This window comes from Lissotriton vulgaris, chromosome 7, assembly GCF_964263255.1.
Source record: "Lissotriton vulgaris chromosome 7, aLisVul1.2, whole genome shotgun sequence".
NCBI classification, from domain to species: Eukaryota; Metazoa; Chordata; class Amphibia; order Caudata; family Salamandridae; genus Lissotriton; species Lissotriton vulgaris.
In genome coordinates this window covers 313,184,350-313,199,713 of record NC_141695.1, presented here as the reverse complement: position 1 = coordinate 313,199,713, position 15,364 = coordinate 313,184,350, and the positions used below count along the sequence as shown (strand labels likewise).

Genomic DNA, 15,364 nt, shown 5'->3' with positions numbered 1-15,364 from the left:
ATACTGTCATCCTCACGGGGGTCCCGGAGCTCCCGTCAACCACAGAGGAACCGTCTTGGTCTCTCCAAAATAAGGTCCTACAGTGTCTTAGTGTAAACAGGCCATTACAACCTCCACATACGAGCAGAATCTCTACTGTACGCAGAGTTCCGTGGATAAGGACCGAACCTAAAAGTACACAGGGAGACTGTATTATAGTAAGCTGCGATGACCCAGCCACTGTTGACTACATTTGCTCATGGCCAGCTTTGGCCAAGAAAGAGGGGATTGACGCACATCGCCTCTCCTTTTATCCACCAATACCTAGCAACCAGTATCCTCTGGTTCCAAACTGGGATCAGCCACCAGAACGTCTCTGGAACTATGTGGGCCCCTGGTTTACCCAGAGGAATAGGAGTAGAAAGTGGGAACCTCGGCCTTGGTACCCTAGTTGGGAACAGGCTTCTCTGGTGGGTTGGCGAGGTATCCCCACTAGAAACAGATATGAATGCCTGGAAATGGTCGATTGACCGATAGCCATTCCACATAGGAGCATTCTGATCCAGAGGGCCCCTGGGTTTCCACAGATGCCAGAGAGAGCTTTAGCGATCCAATCTGATAACACTAAAGTGCTATCCGCACCAGGCACCACCTGTGCCCAATTCCTCACTCCTCCCCATGCCCTCACAGGATGTGATCCGGAGGAACCTTTAACTCCTCCTGACTCGTCGCCTTCTCTGACCGAGGGTTTTAAATTATCTTCCCCGACTGTGGCTCGGAACAGCTCTTTGCTAATGACCACAACTGAAAGTGCCAGCACAGCTATCCCGTACGGCCAAAAATCTAACTCCCTCCCACTTAAGGGGACGACCCTATCTGTTTTATTCTGGAACATCGCTGGCCTACGTTCCAAGATTAATTTACAATCATGGGCAGACACAATCGATGAGAACCACTTAGTATGCCTTCAGGAGACTTGGTTAACCGTCCCTGTTCATCTGGTTGGTTTTAAAACTTTTTTTATTCCGGCAAAGCAGGGTTTGTTCGGAAGACCCAAGGGTGGTTTAGTAGTTTATGTAGTAAATAACCTTTCCTCAACAGAAATAACTAGCTTAAAAGAAGAGGTTTGCTACCAAATTCTAAAAATCCACCTGAATAACAGTTTTACTTACCTTTTGGTAAATTTTTATAATAATCTTCAACCCCTTGAGTGTGTGAAGATACTAAATGAAATTACCACTATAACATTACAGTTGAATAAGTCATCGTCTCTCCCTGTCTATGTTATTTGGGGTGGCGATTTTAATATCCCATTATGCCCAAATCACAGAAATGGGAATTGTGGATTGTTAGACGAGACTGACAGCCCCCTGGCCCATTTTGCACACACCATCAATGGGAATTGCCTGAACGAGAGCCTCTTCTCATTGGAGATGGACTATGCAAACGAGTTGGTACACCCGCAAGTTGATTTCTCCCCGACATTTCACGGTAGGGGTCTGTCAAGTACAATTGATTTTATTCTTTGCTCACAGAGTATGAAGGGCCAAATAGCAAAATTTCGCACAGGATCTGACATTAGCAGTGACCACTTCCCTAACAGCGTTTTAATACAACCAAAATCTGTTTCACTACACACCAATGTTACAAGCCTGTTAACACAACAATCGTTAAAAATGGACAAAGTGAACGGCTTCTCAGTAAAGTGGGCAAAAATAGATCCGTATGTATGTAGTAACGGAGAAAGTTCTCAAAAAAGCTTGCCACTGTGTAAACGACTGTTTAAATCCTGATTCCTCGCCTCAAACTGTGTTGGACAGCTTTGGCAGGATTCTGGGAATAATAAAGGAGGAATTATCTCGTACGCATGTACGCAAACCATCGGCCGAGGGCTGGTTTACTGCGGGTGTCGGAAAGCTCTCTCTAACATTAAGGCAGCTCTCCGGAACACTGTGAGGAACATCCCTGAGATAACCAAACTAAGAAAGCTCTACAAGGCCGCAAGGGCAAATCGCAGTAAAGAAATAAAGGCGAACTTGTGGTCACAACTACATGACAGCTGCCGAAGCAAAGATAGTGGCCTCTTTTGGGGAGTTGTAAAATCTCCCTGTCAGATCCATCAACAATCCAGCATCTTGATGTCGCAGTGACAGCAGAAGAGTGGGTTGCCCATTTCTCGAGAATCTTTGGCGGATGCCAAACAGAACCCATAGAGGGGGGGTTTTATTGCAGTTACCCCATCGGACTCAAAGACCTTTCCAATTAACATCCGAGTCGAGCTCGGAGAGGTAGTCAGAGCCTTAAAAGCATCAAAACCAGGCAAGGCCCCTGGCCCAGATGGGGTGCCGGTGGACATCTTCACTCATAACATCGAGCTCTGGTCTCCACTTCTTACCCAGGTATTGGCTGCGATAACAACTACAGGTCTTATTGACTCATGGTCCACATCTATTCTCCTCCCCATTTTCAAGAAGGGCGACCGGAACGATCCGGCCTGTTACAGGCCCATCTCCCTCCTGGACTATTTGGGAAAGGTAGCGGGGCGACTACTGCTGGAACGTCTTCAGGAGTGGGCAACAACTAACAACGTCATGACCGACCTCCAATACGGATTCCAGGCGGGTCTTGGGACTGTGGAGCAGGCCCTGAATCTCGCCCTTCTGATTGGGAAGTATGTGGGCGCCAAAAAGGGTCACCTATTTCTTGTATACGTTGACCTCAGTGCAGCCTTTGACTGTGTCCTGCACCCCAAACTTTGGGCTATGCTTGGGGAAATAGGGGTCTCGATCCCGCTCTCATTGTATTTCTGCGCGAACTTTATTCAGATGCAACGGCAAGAGTCAGGTTCGGGATCAATGGTGAACTTCCCCCCCTTTTTCAATTACCAAAGAGGTTAGGCAGGGCTGTGTACTGGCTCCCTTCCTGTTCAATTTATATACTAACGGACTGGAGGCAGCTATGCTAGAAGGGAGCCAGGACCTTCCACAAATTAAACATCGCCCTATACCAACGCTGCTATACGCGGACGACTGTCATCTTTGCGAGAACGCTGACCCAACTGCAAGTACAGCTCAACAAGTATTGTTCCTACATGGGATCCCTGGGCCTTAAGGTTAATATAAAAAAGACATTTGTAATGCATCTCGGCCCAAAAATTAAGAGCCCTAAACCTATTTTTGTTGAAAAAACCAAGCTTGAACGAACTCCCGTCTATCCTTACCTGGGCATTTTGGTGGACGATTCACTGAGCTGGCGGCAGGCTGTGGCAAGTAAAAAGCTGCTCTTTCAGAGAGCAACAGCAGCCCTGGTCACCTTTTCAAGGAAACTGGGAAAACCGGCTCCTCCTGAACTTCTTACAATTTATTACGCAAAGTGTAACAGTGTGGCTACTTACGGAGCAGGGGTCTGGGGCTAAGGTCCAATAAACCCACTTCAAACTGTTGAGAACGGGTTTGCTAAGTATTTGCTGGCCCTACCACAAAGTGCCCCAACCTATGCCTCGTTAGCCGAACTGGGTATGGATTACATTACGGACACTATTCGCTGCCAACCCATGCTCTTATGGCACCGTATATGGACTAAAGAGGAGTGCCACCTAACGCGTTCAATAATTTTGGATTGTATATACCTTGATAATTGGGAGAAAATACCTTGGCTGGTATATATAAGGAACTTTTGTCGGGACATGGGCCGTAGCAGCTTTTTCCAGGACCCACCCAGTATGGGCGACATCTCGAGGAAAGAACTAAAAAAGCTGTGCTTGTGCCACTTAAGAGCTCTTCGATGTTCGATGGAATTGGTGAAACCCGCAAACACCCAAATCATTGCTGTTCAGAACTATCTGGGTATTCAACCCTATTTGACCTTCCATCTGAACAATTTTGAAAAGTACCTTTTGACAAGGTTTCGTTTTAAATCCTTTTTCCGGCTTGTAACCTTTCCTAAATCCCAAGACTGGTCTTCTATAACCATTCCCTGTCCCTGCGATGGTTTTTCCCCTCAGTCAACATTGCATATTGTTTTAGTTTGTAAATATTACACTCCTCCCAGGAAGGTCTGGATCTTGCCTCTACTGCGATCAACGGGTTTAAGATCCTGTCGCTCAGCATTTTTGTACCTGCAATCCCTTGAGTCAAGTTTCATAGCGAAGTACATAGCTAACTTTTTTAAATCTTGTATCAAATATCGACGTAATTATGAGTAATTTTATACTTTAGTTTACGCTTTATAAGTAAATGTGTTTTCTTTTTTCGTGTAGAACAGGATTGACTTGTTTGTAAAACGTTTTTACAATTGTTTATTTTAACTTTATTGTACTTTTTATGGTTGCAATAATAAGTGGTAACCGAATAAAAGTTTATGATGATGATGACATATAAATTATAGTCAGGAGTCATTTGATTTTAAATACACAACTCTCAAGCAATGCCACCTAATGATGTAGCAGACATCTTAGAAATATATATTTTCATTACCATTTAAAGCTTGAATCGGCCAAATTAAGTTACTACCCTCCAAGTGTGTTTTCTATCAAGGTTACTATAAAGTTTATCTTACTGACTTCTGCACACACAAAAATCACTCTAGAGTTCTGGTATGCATTAACCCCTTCCATGCTGATGACGAACCCCAGCCGTCATGCACTACGGTGCTCGTGTGCTGATGACGGCTGGGGTTCGTCACGGCCCGCCCCTGTTCGTGCTGTTTACAGCACACCAGGGGAATCGCGGCCGCATGGAAGGGGTTAATAATGTACAAGGGACATATGGGTAAACAAACCATTTCTGAGAATATTTTTTAAAGTAATATATTTAACTCAGTACCTGGCAAATTTGAGAATAGTAATTAATTTTCTTTCTGTACTGACCTGTATAAAGAGTGCAAGAAGACGTAAACTACCAGGCTCACTTTATTGTGCACCAAAAAGACATGGGACACACTCCATATAAACAAGTCTTTTTATCCAGGCAGATTTTTAAGAGATTTGTAACCAGTGCTGTGCTTGACATTATCTATTAGCTAGACACCAAAGCTTATCAGCTGACTTTTACAGCATTACGATCCTCGTTTTGAGAGGCCATTGGAGACAGCTTCACTGATGCAGTAATTATTGAAATGGGAACACATGGCAGTAGCACAGTTTTAGGCCATTGAATGGGGGAATAATTTAAAGAAAACAGCTTCTGTAAATTTCCACTCCTTTGTGCAGCCCCCACCAGCATTGGCTTGTAGTAAACAGGCATTATATCCATACTGTGATACAGTATGGCTGAAATTATCAAACGGGACTGCTGATAAATGTGACAAATGTGTTGATCAGTTTAGGACATTTTTGTACCTCAATGAGGGCCTCAGAGTATATCATTTGGGCACGTAAATATTAAAAGAATATTCTCACTGTTTACATTATTTTATCTGAAATTCAAGTGGGACATTTCCTAGGTTTAAATCACACAAAAAAAAATTCAGAGTTCCTTTCAACTCACTTTCTATTAGACCCAAGCAGGAGGATTTTTTTTTTGTAAATTTAAAAGTGAATGGCAAACCCATCCTGATTAATCCGGCTTTATTCCTGGACGCTTTATTGCCCTTAATCTTAAACAGCCCTGCCTCGTTTCCTTTATGTACTACACAACACACCATACTCTATTCTAACTGCCTATTTTCAGGCCATAGAGTTGGGTCTCAGAAGGCTGTCATGGGATGAGAGACCAGCAAGCATAGCACTTCAGACATCCAGAAGTACTACTGGGCCCCTCAACTTACGGGTATTAATCAATAGGTACACCTCACGGTGTACGAACCAGCATTTCTAATAGACTTCTGAGATTTACAACCCGGAGGATACTTGTGGGGCCGCTTTTCTAGATGACACTTGACACTCCAGGGAACTACGGCTGTTACAAGCTAGCTTACTATAAACACAGCCCTGGGATGTAAGGGAAGGTTAACCAAAGTCACCCCCTTGTGGGATTCCGAAGCTTTGGGTACCATGGGTAGGTAACCATTGTTTGACAAGTGGGATCCTATTGGCCTTTCCAGGGTGGGTGATCTATGGTCCCGGTGAGACAGTGTTTCACCAACCTACTGCGCTACCATCAATTAGCTCCTACTGAGACCTTCTGTTACCTGCAAGTCTGACACGCCCTCCGAGCGGTACTTACCCAAGGCTACAAACTACCCGAATCATCCCCCTTGAAAGACAGACTACTTGACAAGTATATGCCCTGCAAGGCAACTTCACTTACGTACAGCAAACTGCTTAACAACTCCATTAACACACTATCTACTGGAACCTAGATTTAGAGGACGAAGAGTAGCCGGAGGCCCTTGCCTTCCCGAGAGAGATAGCGATTAGGTTGGGGGTTTCGCTTAGTACAGCTAAAGATACTACATAGGTCATACTATGCATGCACCATCTTGGTGAAAATGGGTAGGGCAAAAGATGCAAACCGCCGCTAGCTGTATGGACAGCTAGATACCTTCCATTATATCTTTTGAGATTGCTCTACTGTGCGGATCTATTGGGAATCCGCAGTAAATTGTATGAACAGCCTGTGCGGCAGTAAGAGGCCACTCTCGGCCAGTGGTGCTTGCTCAATATTTGGTACGCAACTGATTTGAATCGTATGCGACGAAACCGGATAACCCTGGGCTTGGCAATCACCAAGCGTAATATTGCATGATTGTGGGGAGCAAAGATGGCACCATACCTAAGAGACTGGAAGCGAGACATGGACTGGTGCATGATAGCTGAGAAAATGATTTATGAAGGGAAGGGCTGTCCAAAAAAGTGGGAGAAATTGCGAGGCAACTGGAATGATTATAGAGGGGGCCTGTGTACTTCCACACTCAGGTGAGAGCAACTGTGTCTCCTTCTTGATATCCACGTTGCTGATGCTTCGGTTATCTGTCAGAGGAACAACTGTTGTGAAATATGTCTGTAATGTATTGATGCCGATTGCCTATCTGCTGATAGGCGATTATGATGTGGTGCTTTGGCCGATTATCCGTGTTATGTTCCTTAATTAAAAGATTAAAAAAAAAAAAAAAAGTAAAAAAAAAAAAAAAGGCGAAAGGCACGAAAACAAAACAAATACATCACTAAAGTGCAGGCCCTACTTATGTCTTAACAGTCACTTCCAGGATGTAAAACATAACATTTAAAATTGTCAAATCAGAAAGGGACATTTGCTCACTGTATTCTGGAAGTACCTCGCTTAGATTATAATATCTTAAAATGAATAGCTCAGTCTCTCACGAGTTTGATAGAAGCAGACAAAGTACGTAAATGATATGGCATAGAGATCCACACCACAAGATGGGCAGCCAGCAGTGGTCAACTGAAAGTAGTGGAAATGGGAAATATCTCTCGATCGTAAATGATAACCACGGATGCAAATCTGCGAAGCAGGGATACGCAAAATCGGAGCATCTGAATGTTGAACGTTGTACCAAATACGTAATGGTTGCACCATAGCAATTGTGAGTGCACAATTTATATGAGGTACCTACTCACTTCTATTTTACAGTCAACCTTAGACCTCATTTTGAAACAATCTGGGAAATAGCATAGTCAACAAAAGACATACTGTTCAGCTAACGACTATAAAAACCTGCAATCCCCGTTTTAAGATTCAATACCAATCATTTAATAATTTCTCAGTAGAGAACGCAAAACTGTGCACACGACGATATGCTTTTTTAACATGCTCAGTTATATATGGTCATTATCACATATCAAGTTTAAAAAAACAAAAACAAACCATGGACCCTCAGAAAGGGGGAATTTTGTTTTACATTTCATCTTCAATAGCGCCATTAAAGGACATTTTTTTTTTACTTCACAACATTGTTTACACGTACATTTCCAACCGATTTGGCCATGAAAGATCTGTTCATGGAAGCTGTATCTATGATAACAGGAAGTTGAGACATATGTGCTTGCATTCATAAAGCACGTAAATGTTAATAAGAGGCAACATTCTCTTCACCAATTAATCGTGCACAAAATAGAAACTGATCCCAAAACTAATAAATAAACACACACCAAAAACGAAAGGAAACCGATGAGGTAATATCAGCAAAGTGTGCCCCAGCAAAGCGCACCTAGGCAGCCCTGTCACACAACCGGCTCAGAGATCTCCTCAGCGAAGCTTGCGTACACCCTTCGCCCCACAGCTTTTGTTATGCGATGAGGATTCTGACCTCACATAAGGCGATCTATGACCGATGTCGGCACATCTGAAGGAAAGCCCGACCGTAGATAGGCGAGGTAGCCAGAGATTTGATCCTGTGGCCCACTTGCAGGCCGCCTCCCTTTGCCGAATACTCTCGCGAGTTGCGAGAAAGCTGGAAGGCCTTGTGAGGTAGACTGCCGCCTCCCAGGTTCCCTCGATCGCTTACCGGGCCGCTGGTGCCTGCACCCCCGCCGCCGGATGCCGCAGCCTGTCCCTCTCTTGTGTTCTGCGGCCTCTACAACAAAAGCAGCTCCTCCGTCTTTCCAGCGGCCGCCATCTTCCTCCGACCGCTGCCACTGAGCGCGAGGGGGGCACTCTGGGATATGTGGTCCCAACCAGAAAGACGGAGTGGTTCCGGCGTCTGAGGGCTAGACTGTGCTCTCGATGAAAACCCCGGGAAGCTAAAAAAATCTCCGTGCCCCAGGGGCACCGATGACACACACTAATTCCAAATAAGAACTAGAATGCTAACATTCAACTCCAATGACGGAACAAAAGTGATCGCCAGGTTGCTTGAATAGAACTGGTGGAATAAGAAGTACTTATCGCTAAATAGGTAGTAGTAAATTGTCAAAATATGAGTTTCTTTAATACAGTGCCTTAGCAATGCGTATTTTAACATGGTTTGACAAATTTGAGAAGAAATCGTAAATTAACAGGGCGATGTGAGCCAAGCCAGAGAGTGCCAAGGGTCTGGCTGGTCTCTAAGAACACCCGTGCACGAGTTGAATATCGCTGGCAAGAAAATCTAGTAAGAAACAACATGTAACAAGCATTTGCAATGCATAAGGTCTCGCATTAGGAAAGTTTGAGCTATTGGTATTGTAAATGACACATTTTTTATTTATGTGTTGGTTTTGAATATAACAAAAATAATAGCTTTGTCATTTACAATGCCAATAGTTATAACTTGTGACACCTATAGCATTTGTAATGCAATATGTGTTGTATTCACGTGACTTAGATGTATTGATATTACAAATAACAATGGCTTTTATTTTTTTTTAATAATTAATAGTTAAATAAAAGGTATTGTAATTTATAATGGCAATAGCTTAAACTTTTGTAAATACCTTTTGTGAAGAATATGTTCAGTGTATTTTATTGTGACAAAAATCTAAGAACAGCAGTGAAATACTAACCTCTTTTTGTGACATTTGTAATAAAGCTTGAAACATTGAGAGTACATATTTGACCAAGTAGTTGAATGGTTGCACAGATTGATGCTGTGGTGGCGGTGAGTGATGTTGTGGTGGCGACTAGTGATGCTGTGGCATTCAATGATCCTGTGGTAGCGCATAGTGATGTTGTTGTGCCCCTTAGTGATGCAGTGGTGGTGCTGAGCGATGCTGTGGTGATGCGATAGATAGAGTGAGTGGGATAAATAGATAGAGTGGGGGCGATAGATAGATAGAGGGAGGGCGATAGATAGAGTGAGGGCGATAGAGAGATTGAGTGAGCGAGATAGATAGATAGATAGATAGATAGATAGATAGATAGATAGATAGATAGATAGATAGATAGATAGATAGATAGATAGATAGAGTGAGGGCGATAGATAGCTAGACAGATAGATAAAGTGATGGCGATCAGAATCTAGATAAATAGATAGATAGAATGAGGGCGATAGATAGATAGATATATAGATAGATAGATAGATAGATAGATAGATAGATAGATAGATAGATAGATAGATAGATAGATAGATAGATAGATAGATAGATAGATAGATAGAGTGAGGGCGATAGGTAGATAGAGTGAGGGCGATAGATAGATAGCGTGAGGGCAATAGATAGATAGAGTGAGGGCGATAGAGTGAGGGCAATAGATAGAAAGAGAGATAGAGTGAGGGCGACAGATAGATAGATAGAGTGAGGGCGATAGATATATAGCTAGATAGCTAGATAGATAGATAGATAGATAGATAGATAGATAGATAGATAGATAGATAGATAGATAGATAGATAGATAGATAGAGTGAGGGTGATAGGTAGATAAAGTGAGGGCGATAGATAGATAGCGTGAGGGCAATAGATAGATAGATAGAGTGAGGGCGATAGAGTGAGGGCAATAGATAGAAAGAGAGATAGAGTGAGGGCGACAGATAGATAGATAGAGTGAGGGCGATACATAGAGTGAGGGCGATAGATAGGGTGAGGGCGATAGATAGATAGATAGATAGATAGATAGATAGATAGATAGATAGATAGATAGATAGATAGAGTGAGGGAGATAGATAGATAGATAGATAGATAGATAGATAGATAGATAGATAGATAGATAGATAGATAGATAGAGTGAGGGTGATATATAGTGAGGGCAATAGATAGATAGATAGAGTGAGGGTGATAGATAGATAGTGAGGGCAATAAATAGATAGATAGAGTGAGGGTGATAGATAGTGAGGGCAATAGATAGATAGATAGATAGAGTGATGGCGATAGCAAGATAGAGTGAGGGCGATAGATAGATAGATAGAGTGAGGGCGATAGGTTGAGTTAGGGTGATAGATAGATAGATAGATAGATAGATAGATAGATAGATAGATAGATAGATAGATAGATAGATAGATAGATAGATAGATAGATAGAGTGAGGGCAATAGATAGATAGAGTGAGGGCGATAGATAGAGTGAGGGCGATAGATAGAGTGAGGGCGATAGATAGATAGATAGATAGATAGATAGATAGATAGATAGATAGATAGATAGATAGATAGATAGAGGGAGGGAGGGAGGGAGGGAGATAGATAGATAGTGAGGGCAACAGATAGATAGATAGAGTGAGGGTGATAGATAGAGTGAGGGCGATAGATAGATTGATAGATAGAGTGAGGGCGATAGATAGATAGAGTGAGGGCGATAGATAGAGTGAGGGCGATAGATAGATTGATAGATAGAGTGAGGCCGATAGATAGATAGATAGATAGATAGATAGATAGATAGATAGATAGATAGATAGATAGATAGATAGATAGATAGATAGATAGAGGGAGGGAGGGAGGGAGATAGATAGATAGTGAGGGCAACAGATAGATAGATAGAGTGAGGGTGATAGATAGAGTGAGGGCGATAGATAGATTGATAGATAGAGTGAGGGCGATAGATAGATAGAGTGAGGGCGATAGATAGAGTGAGGGCGATAGATAGATTGATAGATAGAGTGAGGCCGATAGATAGATAGATAGATAGATAGATAGATAGATAGATAGATAGATAGATAGATAGATAGATAGATAGATAGATAGATAGATACATTGATAGATAGAGTGAGGGCGATAGATAGAGTGAGGGCGATAGATAGAGTGAAGGCGATAGATAAATAGATAGATAGATAGATAGATAGATAGATAGATAGATAGATAGATAGATAGATAGATAGATAGATAGAGTGAGGGCGATTAGATAGATAGATAGAGTGAGGCCGATAGATAGATAGATAGATAGATAGATAGATAGATAGATAGATAGATAGATAGATAGATAGATAGATAGATAGATAGAGTGAGGGCGATTAGATAGATAGATAGAGTGAGGCCGATAGATAGATAGATAGATAGATAGATAGATAGATAGATAGATAGATAGATAGATAGATAGATAGATAGATAGATAGATAGATAGATAGATAGATAGATAGATAGATAGATAGATAGATAGATAGAGTGAGGGCGATAGATAGACAGATAGAGTGAGGGCGATAGATAGATAGAGTGAGGCCAATAGGTAGATACAGTGAGGGCGATAGATAGTGTGAGGGCAATAGAAAGATAGATAGAGTGAGGGAGATAGAGTGAGGGCGACAGATAGATAGATAGAGTGAGGGCGATAGATAGAGTGAGGGCGATAGATAGATAGATAGATAGATAGATAGATAGATAGATAGATAGATAGATAGATAGATAGATAGAGTGAGGGTGATAGATAGATAGTGAGGGCAATAGATAGATAGATAGAGTCAGGGCGATAGCAAGATAGTGTGAGGGCGATAGATAGATAGATAGATAGATAGATAGATAGATAGATAGATAGATAGATAGATAGATAGATAGATAGATAGATAGATAGATAGAGTGAGGGCGATAGATAGAGTGAGGGCAAAAGATAGATAGATTGATAGATGGAGTGAGGCCGATAGATAGATAGATAGATAGATAGATAGATAGATAGATAGATAGATAGATAGATAGAGTGAGGGCGATGGATAGAGTGAGGGCGATGGATAGAGTGAAGGTGTTAGATAGATAGATATATAAATAGATAGAGCGAGGGAGATAGATAGATAGAGTGAGGGTGATAGATAGATAGTGAGGGTAATAGATGGATAGAGTGAGGGCAATAGCAAGATAGAGTGAGGGCGATAGATAGATAGATAGAGTGAGGGCGATAGATAGAGTGAGGCCGATAGATAGATAGATAGATAGATAGATAGATAGATAGATAGATAGATAGATAGATAGATAGATTGATAGATAGAGTGAGGGCGATTAGATAGATAGAGTGAGGCCGATAGATAGATAGAGTGAGGGCGATAGATAGACAGATAGAGTGAGGGCGATAGATAGATAGACAGATAGAGTGAGGGCGATAGATCGATAGACAGATAGAGTGAGGGTGATAGATCGATACACAGATAGAGTGAGGGAGATAGATAGATAGATAGATAGATAGATAGATAGATAGATAGATAGATAGATAGATAGATAGATAGATATGTAGATAGATAGATAGATAGATAGATAGATAGATAGATAGATAGATAGATAGATAGATAGATAGATAGATAGTCAAGTCAAGTCAAGTCAAAAAAAAAGTTTATTTAGACCATTTGATCTATAAACCAGAGATCCTACTTTGTCATATAAAATCAACGTATCACAATTTCATATTCATATCAATAAAAAGTCAAATTATCCTAAAAACTACCTTTATACAGTTTAAAACAAGGATTCATTTGGATTATAAAGCTACTTGCTGTTTTTGAGCCTCCTGCCAAACCGGGAACTTATAAACACCCAGCATAAATTTCCCGATGGCTATTGCAATGTATAAATTTTCCATAACAACTAGAAGCTCCCGTGCTTGAGAACGCACCTCAACCTCGTATTTTAAAAATATCGGACGAAGGAACTGTTTACGTAAATTTAAAAACATATCACAATCCAATAAAATGTGCAAAATATTACATTTCATTCCTAGCTTACACACACATTTGCCATCAGGATGCGTTAAAGCTGATTTAATTGCACTATTTAAAAATATCGGGTTAATACCTATTCTTAACTTAAGAACTTCTATCCTTAACCAACGGTTTGGTAGCAAATCTATATATGGAAAGCTTAAGTCTTTCTCCCAACCTGGGCTCATAAATTTCACGGAGTCCTTCTTTCTCAAATACTCTTGGTCTGTGCCCCTTGAAATTTCTTTTCCCTGTGCTTTTAGTACGCTCTTTATTACATTAGTTTGGAGTGTCAGAGGGTCAATGTTCACATTCAGGTGGTCACAAATGGCCCGGAGTTTACTTCTTGTTGCCTTGGCCCACTTTAACTCACTGGTCTGAATTTCTTTCATACACCATTGTGACACCTTTGTAACTTCCCCCTGCCCCAATCGATTCCAAAATCTAAGGAGACTCATCTGCACCTGAACATTCCATGCGGTTAGGCCTACTTCCAATCTAACTGCCTGGACCATTACCGACCCAGGAAGAGATAGAAGGGATTTTAAACATTTGCCCTCCTCTTTATCCCAAGAGCTTTTCCCGTCAATGCAGATTACTTCTGCCCCATATTGGAATTGCGGAGGGACCATAGCCTTAAAGGCAGTCAATAGAGGTTTGTGTGACATATCGCCATAGCTATTGTTGAATCTTTTCAGCCCGCATACCGCTAAATGCGCTTTTAATTTCTGAGCTTCCAAGTGGGTTTCCCACCTCAGGGACCTTGTAAACCATATTCCGAGGTATTTATATTCGCTTACAGTATCTAATTTAGTTTGGCCCAAGTACCAGCTAAATTTCGTACTCTTCTTCCCGAAGCATAGAATTTTTGTTTTATCCATGTTTACTGTAAGACGCTTTGCAATGCAATATTCATTAAATACATTTAACTTCCTCTGAAGCCCCACCTCTGTTTGGTCCATTATTACAAGGTCATCCGCATACAACAGACAGGACAGGTGCTTACCATTTATTTTTGGGCTTGCACCTCTGGCTGTGCCCAAGAGAGGAGGCAAGTCTGCTAGAAATATGGCAAAGAGTAACGGTTCCAAAACGCAGCCTTGCCTCAGCCCATTATATATCTCTATTTCCGTTGTAAGGCCACCAGAGGTATCTTTGATTACTTGTGCCCAATTTTGGCTGTGCAGTTCTTGGATTACCTGCAAAAGGTCGGCAGGAACCTCAAAATTTCGCAATGTCTCCCACAGGCAGTCCCTATCCACCAAATCAAAAGCAGCGCGAAAGTCAACAAAGCAACAAAACAATTTGCCCTGCTGCTCCATGGACTTCCTCGCTACAGCCCACAGTGCGAAGCAGTGATCAACAGTAGAGTGCCCTTCCTTGAAGCCACCCTGCTCTATTGGGACTATTGACTGCCGCTCCGCCCACTCCTTTAACCTGCCAAGGATAATTTTTGAGAAAATCTTTTCGCCAATATCCAGCAAGTTGATCAGCCTGTAGTTCTTAGGGTCCTTCTTTTCCCCCTTTTTATGCAAGGGTCTAATTATGGCCCCTCTCCAGGATTTAGGAAAATGACCTGAGTCCAGGATTGCTGCAAACATGTGAGAAAAAAATCCTGCCCACCAATCTAACTGAGTTTTAATTAAAACAGCGGGAAGATTATCTGGACCTGCAGCACGTGATAGATTCAGCTTTTTAATGGTTTCTTTTACTTTCTCTACTGCGAAGTCTGATTTTAATCCTTCTACGCCCCCTGACCAAGCTGATTTATTCTTCACAATTTCCGGGGTCCTTTTAGCACTATATAGGTTACTTAGGTAATTTACCCAAGCTGCCTCTTCCACAACACAACTCATCGTACCCGGTGCCCTTCCTGTAGCATCCTGTATCAGCCTCCAGAACCCTTTTATGTTTTTATTTTCTATTGTCTCTAAAGGGTTTGCCCAACATTCTTCTTTAAAGATCCTT

At 41.8% G+C, this 15,364-nt stretch overlaps 1 protein-coding gene across 2 annotated transcripts in view; it reads right to left on the bottom strand.

Annotated features, from left to right (window-relative positions):
• Positions 1-8,614, bottom strand: part of SCAF1 (SR-related CTD associated factor 1) — a 313,971-nt gene extending 305,357 nt beyond the window's left edge. The window contains exon 1 of one of the 2 annotated variants that reach the window (XM_086930129.1): positions 8,386-8,614. The gene's annotated coding sequence lies outside the window, so the exon portion shown is untranslated. Of the gene's footprint in view, positions 1-8,187 lie in introns of both variants that reach the window. The other variant, XM_086930130.1, reaches the window with a different exon arrangement.
• Positions 8,615-15,364: the final 6,750 nt, after the last annotated feature.